This window comes from Aethalodelphis obliquidens, unplaced genomic scaffold (assembly GCF_003676395.1).
Source record: "Aethalodelphis obliquidens isolate GAN/ISIS:26980383/991018 unplaced genomic scaffold, ASM367639v1 scaffold57, whole genome shotgun sequence".
NCBI lineage: Eukaryota > Metazoa > Chordata > Mammalia > Artiodactyla > Delphinidae > Aethalodelphis > Aethalodelphis obliquidens.
Genome location: NW_020838001.1, coordinates 3243126 through 3254143, shown reverse-complemented (window position 1 = coordinate 3254143; position 11018 = coordinate 3243126). Strand labels below are relative to the sequence as shown.

General features: G+C 43.2%; 1 long non-coding RNA gene across 1 annotated transcript in view; it reads right to left on the bottom strand.

Annotated features, from left to right (window-relative positions):
• Positions 1-277: 277 nt before the first annotated feature.
• LOC113609514 (uncharacterized) overlaps positions 278-11018 on the bottom strand; it is a 39722-nt gene continuing 28981 nt past the window's right edge. Inside the window, exon 6 of the long non-coding RNA XR_003428658.1 lies at positions 278-1555. This is a non-coding gene — a long non-coding RNA (uncharacterized LOC113609514). The remainder of the gene's footprint in view (positions 1556-11018) is intronic.

The window sequence follows — 11018 nt, the reverse complement described above, 5'->3', positions numbered from 1 at the left end:
AGGCAATTTTCTGGCCAGCTCTTGGTGGCGGACTCAAAATACTGAAACATAAGGGACCACTTCTGATCAACCTATGTGACTACAAAGCACCCATATAGGAGACAAACATTTGTGAGTCACTGAAAATAAGTCAGGAAATACAAGTGATGAATTATTTTATTCTGTCATGAAGTCTCACACATTAGATGTGTTCCCCTGCACGTGTGTTACATATGGGGCTACAACTAGATACATGATATTAACATTGGAGTAAAACTACACTTAGTAATAACTTGGATTTTTTTTTTTTTAACTGCTGGAGTGAAATTCACTCCAGTGACTTTTGTCACCGATACTGTATTGTAAAAAATTTTGAACATACAGAAAATCTGAAAGAACTGTGCAGGGAACACCCACATGCTCAGTACCCAGATCCTGCATGAACACCTGGCTCTCGGCCCGTCTGTCCATCCTCCGTCTGTCCATCCTTTTCCGGGCACCTGGTTCCCTTTAGTTTCTGCGCCTTTGGTCTCTCTCCAGAGGCTCCAGGCAGTTGTTGTTTTATGTTTTGTTGAAAGGTGATCATTCTATAAGGCAGGGCTGGGCTTGTGGGAACCACTTCCCCATTTCTGGAAGCACAGCCCTTCCTTGGGTTGTCTTCTGTTTTGTCTCTTGGAGACTGTTCTCAGAAGTTAAGCTTTTCCCATGACTATGAAGAAACAGACTCTCCCCTCTTCTCTCTAGCTCCCACCAGCACAGGAGGGCATGGCTGTGGGTCCCACTGGGACACCTTCCTTCCCTCCTTCTTCTGTCTCCAGGTGGTCGCTTAGGTTGTCTCACCTCCGTGGAGAAGGCGTCCAAATGTCTGACTCTGGACTCCTCTATGCATATGAGGTATCCCCCCCTCCCGACCAGCAGCATCCCACTGCGGGGGCAGGAAGAAGGCTCATACCCGACCATTTCCCTTCTTTGATGTTGACTTGAGCAACAGGAGAAATTCGGTTTCCTCGCCACACTCAACGGAGGAAGTGATGGGCACTTTTCCGTTATCCTTCTCTGAGTCCTGCTGGCCACCACAAGGCCCTTCAACTCAGCTGGGCACAGGGCTCGGCCAGCCAGCCACTGTCCGAGCAGAAGTCTAAGCCAGGCTGGGACGCCAGGGCCTCGGCTTGCAGCGACCCTCGTGCTCGACCAGTGATCCTCAGGAGGCTCCCGTCCCATTCACAGGAAAAATCCAACTCACCGATTTCCTGAAGTGGAAAGAAAGCATCCCATCCAACTGCAGCAGGGAAGGTGGGATCAGCTCTCACTGCAAATGAGGTCCAAGGAAGCCAGCTGACACCCGCCGCCCTGGACTCCTCACCAGTGGGTGGGCTGGGACCAGGAGACTGGGCTGTGGTGCAGGTTGTGGGCCACAGGGTCAGTCCTGCCATTTGGGGGAACGCTGAGGTGTCTGGTCCTAACTGTTGCTGTCTCTTTTTAGAACGTTGTGAACTACTGCTTCTTTATTCTCAGTTAATGACTCTACTCACCACTTCCTGGGCCAGTAGAAACCTCCCATGAAACATGCTTTTCCCTGAAAAGATGGAAGATGAACATGTTTCAGTCGTCTTGACTAACAACCCTGAAAATGAAACTCAGTGAGTGCCTGGCAATTGTAGGAACCCTGATTGACAGGGATAATTCAAGACAAAATCCTTGCTTAGATGCACTCACGATGCGTTTATCATTATAAAAAAAAACACTGAGAAGATTCTTGGAGGGCTCACGCCAAGGAGTACTTCCCAGAACTTCTGCTGCCAGTGTTCTTGTCCCCACGGTGAAACAGAGCCACCCCCCACCTCTGTAGGACACCCTCTAACACTAGCAGATACACCAGAAATACATGTACACATGGAACAACTCCTACAGAACACCTACTGAACGCTGGCAGAACACCTCAGACCTCCCAAAAGGCAAAAAAGTCCCCACGTACCTGGGTAGAGCAAAAGAAAAAAGAATAAACAGAGACAAAAAGATAGGGACGGGACTTGCACCAGTGGGACAGAGCTGTGAAGGAGGAAAGGTTTCCACACACTAGAAAGTCCCTTCGCGGGTGGAGACTGCGGGTGGCGGAGAGGGAAAGCTTCGGGGCCGTGGAGGAGAGCGCAGCCGCAGGGGTGCAGAGGGCAAAGCGGAGAGATTCCCGCACAGAGGATCAGGGCCGACCGGCACTCACCAGCCGAGAGGCTTCGGGGCGGCCGGGGCTGGGAGCTGAGGCTCGGGCTTCGGTAGAATCGCAGGGAGAGGACTGGGGTTGGCGGCGTGAACACAGCCTGCAGGGGGTTAGTGCACCACGGCTGGCCAGGAGGGAGTCCGGGGAAAAGTCTGGAGCTACCGAAGAGGCAAGAGACTTTTTCTTCCCTCTTTGTTTCCTGGTGCACGAGGAGAGGGGATTAAGAGCGCCGCTGAAAGGAGCTCCAGAGACGGGCGCGAGCCGCGGCTAAAAGCGCGGACCCCAGAGACGGCATGAGACGCTAAGGCTGCTGCTGCCGCCACCAAGAAGCCTGTGTGCGAGCACAGGTCACTATCCACACCCCCCTTCCAGGGAGCCTGTGCAGCCTGCCACTGCCAGGGTCCCGGGATCCAGGGACAACTCCCCCGGGAGACTCGCACGGCGCGCCTCAGGCTGGTGCAACGTCACGCCGGCCTCTGCCGCCGCAGGCTCGCCCCGCACTCCGTGCCCCTCCCTACCCCCGGCCTGAGTGAGCCAGAGCCCCCGAATCAGCGGCTCCTTTAACCCTGTCCCGTCTGAGTGAAGAACAGACGCCCTTCGGCGACCTACACGCAAAGGCGGGGCCAAATCCAAAGCTGAGCCCCTGGGAGCTGTGAAAACAAAGAAGGGAAAGGGAAATCTCTCCCAGCAGCCTCAGAAGCAGCGGATTAAAGCTCCACAATCAACTTGATGTACCTGCATCTGCGGAATACCTGAATAGACAACGGATCATCCCAAATTGAGAAGGTGGACTTTCGGGGCAAGGTTTACGATTTTTTCCCCTTTTTCTCTTTTTGTGAGTGTGTATGTGTATGCTTCTGTGTGAGATTTTGTCTGTATAGCTTTGCTTCCACCATTTTTCCTAGGGTTCTATCCGTCTGTTTTTTGTTTATTTTGTTTTTTCTTTTAAAAAATGTTTCTTCCTAATAAGTATTTTTTATTTTAATAACTGTATTTTATTTTATCTTCTTTCTTTTTTTCTTTCCTTCCTGCCTTCCTCCCTCCCTCCCTTCTTTCTTCCTTCCTTTTCTTCCCTCTTCCTTCCTTTCTTCCTTTCCCTCCCTCCCTCCCTCTCTCTCTCTGTCTCTCTCTCTCTCTCTCTCTTTCTTTCTACTTTTTCTCCCTTTTATTCTCAGCCGTGTGGATGAAAGGCTCTTGGAGCTGCAGCCAGGAGTCAGTGCTGTGCCTCTGAGGTGGGAGAGCCAACTTCAGGACACTGGTCCTCAAGAGACCTCCCAGCTCCACATAATATCAAACGGCAAAAATCTCCCAGAGATCTCCATCTCAACACCAGCACCCAGCTTCACTCAATGACCAGCAAGTTACAGTGCTGGACACCCTATGCCAAACAACTAGCAAGACAGTAATAAAATCCCACCCATGAGCAGAGAGGCTGCCTAAAATCATAATAACTCCACAGACACCCCAAAACACACCACCAGACGTGGACCTGCCCACCAGAGAGACAAGATCCAGCCTCATCCACCAGAACACAGGCACTAGTCCCCTCCACCAGGAAGCCTACACAACCCACTGAACCAACATTAGCCACTGGGGACAGACACCCAAAACAATGGGAAGTACGAACCTGCAGCCTGCAAAAAGGAGACCCCAAACACAGTAAGTTAAGCAAAATGAGAAGACAGAAAAACACACAGCAGAAGAAGGAGCAAGGTAAAAACCCACCAGACCTAACAAATGAAGAGGAAATAGGCAGTCTACCTGAAAAAGAAATCAGAATAATGAGAGTAAAGATGATGCAAAATCTTGGAAACAGAATAGACAAAATGCAAGAAACATTTAACAAGGACCTACAAGAACTAAAGATGAAACAAGCAATGATGCACAACACAATAAATGAAATTAAAAATACTCTAGATGGGATCAATAGCAGAATAACTGAGGCAGAAGAACGGATAAGTGACCTGGAAGATAAAATAGTGGAAATAACTACTGCAGAGCAGAATAAAGAAAAAAGAAGGAAAAGAACTGAGGACAGTCTCAGAGACCTCTGGGACAACATTAAATGCACAAACATTCGAATTATAGGGGTTCCAGAAGAAGAAGAGAAAAAGAAGAGAAAAAGAAAAAGGGACTGAGAAAATATTTGAAGAGATTATAGTTGAAAACTTCCCTAATATGGGAAAGGAAATAGTTAATCAAGTCCAGGAAGCACAGAGAGTCCCATACAGGATATATCCAAGGAGAAATATGCCAAGACACATACTAATCAAACTGTCAAAAATTAAATACAAAGAAAACATATTGAAAGCAGCAAGGGAAAAACAACAAATAACACACAAGGGAATCCCCAAAGGTTAACAGCTGATCTTTCAGCAGAAACTCTGCAAGCCAGAAGGGACTGGCAGGACATATTTAAAGTGATGAAGGAGAAAAACCTGCAACCAAGATTACTCTACTCAGCAAGGATCTCATTCAGATTTGATGGAGAAATTAAAACCTTTACAGACAAGCAAAAGCTGAGAGAGTTCAACACCACAAAACCAGCTCTACAACAACTGCTAAAGGAACTTCTCTAGGCAAGAAACACAAGAGAAGGAAAAGACCTATAATAACGAACCCAAAACAATTAAGAAAATGGGAATAGGAACATACACATCGATAATTACCTTAAATGTATATGGACTAAATGGTCCCACCAAAAGACACAGATTGGCTGAATGGATAGAAAAACAAGACCCGTATATATGCTGTCTACAGGAGACCCACTTCAGACCTAGAGACACATACAGACTGAAAGTGAGGGGATGGAAAAAGATATTCCACGCAAATGGAAACCAAAAGAAAGCTGGAGTAGCAATTCTCATATCAGACAAAATAGACTTTAAAATAAAGACTATTAGAAGAGACAAAGAAGGACACTACATAATGATCAAGGGATCAATCCAAGAAGAAGATATAACAATTGTAAATACTTATGCACCCAACATAGGAGCACCTCAATACATAAGGCAAATACTAACAGCCATAAAAGGGGAAATCCACAGTAACACATTCATAGTAGGGGACTTTAACACTCCACTTTCTCCAATGGACAGATCATCCAAAATGAAAATAAATAAGGAAACACAAGCTTTAAATGATACATTAAACAAGATGGACTTAATTGATATTTACAGGACATTCCATCACAAAACAACAGAATACACATTTTTCTCAAGTGCTCATGGAACATTCTCCAGGATAGATCATATCTTGGGTCACAAATCAAGCCTTCGTAAATTTAAGAAAATGGAAATTGTATCAAGTATCTTTTCCGACCACAACGCTATGAGACTAGATATCAATTACAGGAAAAGATCTATAAAAATTACAAACACATGGAGGCTAAACAATACACTACTTAATAATGAAGTGATCACTGAAGAAATCAAAGAGGAAATCAAAAAATACCTAGAAACAAATGACAACGAAAGCACGACGACCCAAAACCTATGGGATGTAGCAAAAACTGTTCTAAGAGGGAAGTTTATAGCAATACAATCCCACCTTAAGAAGCAGGAAACATCGAATAAACAACCTAACCTTGCACCTAAAGCAATTAGAGAAAGAAGAACAAAAAAAAACCAAAGTTAGCAGAAGGAAAGAAATCATAAAAATCAGGTCAGAAATAAATGAAAAAGAAATGAAGGAAACGATAGCAAAGATCAATAAAACTAAAAGCTGGTTCTTTGAGAAGATAAACAGAATTGATAAACCTTTAGCCAGACTCATCAAGAAAAAAAGGGAGAAGACTCAAATCAATAGAATTAGAAATGAAAAAGGAGAAGTAACAACTGACACTGCAGTAATACAAAAGATCATGAGACATTACTATAAGCAACTCTATGCCAATAAAATGGACAACCTGGAAGAAATGGACAAATTCTTAGAAATGCACAACCTGCCAAGACTGAATCAGGAAGAAATAGAAAATATAAACAGACCAATCACAAGCACTGAAATTGAAACTGTGATTAAAAATCTTCCAACAAACAAACGCCCAGGACCAGATGGCTTCACAGGCGAATTCTATCAAACATTTAGAGAAGAACTAACACCTATCCTTCTCAAACTCTTCCAAAATATAGCAGAGGGAGGAACACTCCCAAACTCATTCTACGAGGCCACCATCACCTTGATACCAAAACCAGACAAGGATGTCACAAAGAAAGAAAACTACATGCCAATATCACTGATGATCATTGATGCAAAAATCTTCAACAAAATACTAGCAAACAGAATCCAACAGCACATTAAAAGGATCATACATCATGATCAAGTGGGGTTTATTCCAGGAATGCAAGGATTCTTCAATATATGCAAATCAATCAATGTGATAAACCATGTTAAATAATTGAAGGAGAAAATCCATATGATCATCTCAATAGATGCAGAGAAAGCTTTCGACAAAATTCAACACCCATTTATGATAAAAACCCTGCCGAAAATAGGCATAGAGGGAACTTTCCTCAACATAATAAAGGCCATATATGACAAACCCACAGCCAACATCATCCTCAATGGTGAAAAACTGAAAGCATTTCCACTAAGATCAGGAACAAAACAAGGTTGCCCACTCTCACCACTCTTATTCAACATAGTTTTGGAAATTTAGCCACAGCAATCAGAGACGAAAAGGAAATAAAAGGAATCCAAATCAGAAAAGAAGTAAAGCTGTCACTGTTTGCAGATGACATGCTACTATACATAGAGAGCCCTAAAGATGCTACCAGAAAACTACTAGAGCTAATCAATGAATTTGGTAAAGTAGCAGGATACAAAATTAATGCACAGAAATCTCTGGCATTCCTATACACTAATGATGAAAAATCTGAAAGTGAAATTAAGAAAACACTCCCATTTACCATTGCAACAAAAAGAATAAAATATCTAGGAATAAACCTACCTGAGGAGACAAAAGACCTGTATGCAGAAAATTATAAGACACTGATGAAAGAAATTAAAGATGATACAAATAGATGGAGAGATATACCATGTTCTTGGATTGGAAGAATCAACATTGTGAAAATGACTCTACTACCCAAAGCAATCTACAGATTCAATGCAATCCCTATCAAACTACCACTGGCATTTTTCAGAGAACTAGAACAAAAAATTTCACAATTTGTATGGAAACACAAAAGACCCCTAATAGCCAAAGCAATCTTGAGAATGAAAAACGGAGCTGGAGGCATCAGGCTCCCTGACTTCAGACTATATTACAAAGCTACAGTAATCAAGACAGTATGGTACTGGCACAAAAACAGAAAGATAGATCAATGGAACAGGATAGAAAGCCCAGAGAGAAACCCACACACATATGGTCACCTTATCTTTGATAAAAGAGGCAGGAATGTACAGTGGAGAAAGGACAGCCTCTTCAATAAGTGGTGTTGGGAAAACTGGACAGCTACATGTAAAAGTATGAGATCAGAGCACTCCCTAACAGCATACACAAAAAAAGCTCAAAATGGATTAAAGACCTAAATGTAAGGCCAGAAATTATCAAACTCTTAGAGGAAAACATAGGCAGAACACTCTATGACATAAGTCACAGCAAGATCCTTTTTGACCCATCTCCTAGAGAAATGGAAATAAAAACAAAAATAAACAAATGGGACCTAATGAAACTTCAAAGCTTTTGCACAGCAAAGGAAACCATAAACAAGACCAAAAGACAACCCTCAGAATGGGAGAAAATATTTGCAAATGAAGCAACTGACAAAGGATTAATCTCCAAAATTTACAAGCAGCTCATGCAGCTCAATAACAAAAACACAAACAACCCAATCCGAAAATGGGCAGAAGACCTAAATAGACATTTCTCCAAAGAAGATATACAGACTGCCAACAAACACATGAAAGAATGCTCAACATCATTAATTGTTAGAGAAATGCAAATCAAAACTACAATGAGATATCATCTCACACCAGTCAGAATGGCCATCATCAACAAATCTAGAAACAATAAATGCTGGACAGGGTGTGGAGAAAATGGAACACTCTTGCACTGCTGGTGGGAATGTGAATTGGTACAGGCACTATGGAGAACAGTATGGAGGTTCCTTAAAAAACTACAAATAGAACTACCATATGACCCAGCAATCCCACTACTGGGCATATACCCTGAGAAAACCATAATTCAAAAAGAGTCATGTACCAAAATGTTCATTGCAGCTCTATTTACAATAGCCAGGAGATGGAAACAACCTAAGTGCCCATCATCGGATGAATGGATAAAGAAGATGTGGCACATATATACAATGGAATATTACTCAGCCATAAAAGGAAACGAAATTGAGCTATTTGTAATGAGGTGGTTGGACCTAGAGTCTGTCATACAGAGTGAAGTAAGTCAGAAAGAGAAAGACAAATGTCGTATGCTAATACATATATATGGAATTTAAGAAAAAAAATTTCATGAAGAACCTAGGGGTAAGACAGGATTAAAGATGCAGACCTACTAGAGAATGGACTTGAGGATATGGGGAGGGGGAAGGGTAAGCTGTGACAAAGTGAGAGTGGCATGGACATATATACACTACCAAAAGTAAAATAGACAGCTAGTGGGAAGCAGCCGCTTAGCACAGGGAGATCAGCTCGGTGCTTTGTGACCACCTAGAGGGGTGGGATAGGGAGGGTGGGAGGGAGGGAGACGCAAGGGGGAAGAGATATGGGGATATATGTATAACTGATTCACTTTGTTATAAAGCAGAAACTAACACACCATTGTAAAGCAATTATACTCCAATAAAGATGTAAGAAAAAAAAAACGAAACCACTGAGAACTTGAGATCGGTTGGGCACCCCTCAACACCCAAGGTGTGAATGTAGAGTCTAGATAATTAGTTCTCACCCTTACCTTCCTTTTAATCAAGAAACTTTTATCTCACCATCACTTTCTTCATTTCAGCTTACATTGAGCTGGGAGCTGCCACCTTGTGGCCATAAGGTATTACTGCACTTCTAAGGACACAGGAACACTGATGGTCTTCCCCGGAATTGTGGATACACAGAACAGAGAAACTTGACATCTTCCAGCTCTGACTCACCTAAGACATGAGGCAGGTGAAGCCCAGAGTCACCAGCCGAGTGAGTCACAGCCTAACTGAGAAGGACTGCCATATGGGAAACTGGCTTCTTGCTCAGTTAGTTTTAAATGTTTGAGGATGTTGAAAATTTGTTTGCTTTTTAAAATATTAAAATACTAATTTTCTTCAACTTAAAGCAAATATAAAAGTGGAACCCTTCACTCACATTCCCCAGCCCCTCTCCGGATCTCTGGAGGCCAACACATTGTGTTTCTTTTTATTTTATTTTTTGCGGTACGCGGGCCTCTCACTGTTGTGGCCTCTCCCGTTGCGGAGCACAGGCTCCGGACGCGCAGGCTCAGCGACCATGGCTCACGGGCCCAGCCTCTCCACAGCATGTGGGATCTTCCCGGACCGGGGCACGAACCCCTGTCCCCTACATTGGCAGGCAGACTCTCAACCACTGCGCCACCAGGGAAGCCCCACACTGTCTTTCTTGATCAACATTTTCAGCGCCAGCATTAGGGGTGTACGACCTGCATCTCTCATGAACATTCCACATGGTTTAGTTTACCTCACCTATAAATTCTGAATTAGTGACTCTAACTTAATCAAGTTTTTGAATAGACTTACATGGAATCAAAATATCCACTTTGAGGGGCTTCCCTGGCGGTGCAGTGGTTGAGAGTCTGCCTGCCAATGCAGGGGACACGGGTTCGAGTCCTGGTCTGGGAGGATCCCACATGCCGCGGCAACTGGGCCCATGAGCCACAACTACTGAGCCTGCGCGTCTGGAGCCTGTGCTCTGCAATGAGAGGCCGCGACAGTGAGAGGCCAGTACACCGCGATGAAGAGTGGCCCCCGCTCGCCACAACTGGGGAAAGCCCTCACACAGAAATGAAGACCCAACACAGCCATAAATAAATAAATAAATAAATAAATTTTAAAAAAATCCACGTTGAAAATAAATGCAAGGTTGTAAATTTGATAATTATTGTTATGCTTCTCTTTATGCACAGGAAATACAGAGACGTCTTAAAATTACATTAGTTACTCTTTTCAATAACAAACTATTAATTTGGATTCAGATTATAAACTATTGGAATTAAAATGTGCAGCAGCCTCTCGTGGAGCTATGAATGTACGGTAAGGAAAGAAAGCCTACCTTCTATTTCACCTGCTGAAAAACTGTTTACTATTTTAAACAAGGTGATGAGATAACAAGGTAGTAGGTTAAGGTAATGAGGACTAATGGATGTCAGATTGTGTTTTAAACTTGGTCATTGCAGCCTTAAGTATTGGTATGGTAGAACCTCAACTTGTCTTTTTTTCAGAATTCTAATGCAAAGACCCCAGGTTGGTACAGAGACCCCACCCATAGGGAGTCTCTTTCCCATCCCTCCTCCCTCTTCCTTTAACCCCAAACTCAAAAAGCCAGACTCATCTAAGCATAAAAGAGATTTTGGTAGAAAAAGTCTACAAACCCCAGAGCCTCGAGACATGGTTGGGATAAAGATTGTTAGTGCTTTGCAAAGTAAAAAGTATACTTTTTCTTTTTTCCTTGATAAAGTTATCCTTTCCTTTTCCAGTTCTTTGGTTTCAAATGATAGAGACTATAAGGAAATAAACATTAAAATACCCTGCTATAGAAAGAGATCACTGGGCATTCCACTGATTTTTGGAAACTACAAATAAAGAAACTAAACCCCTAGTTCCTCAGAGCCACTGGTTTCACTTTCCTCTGACTGAGC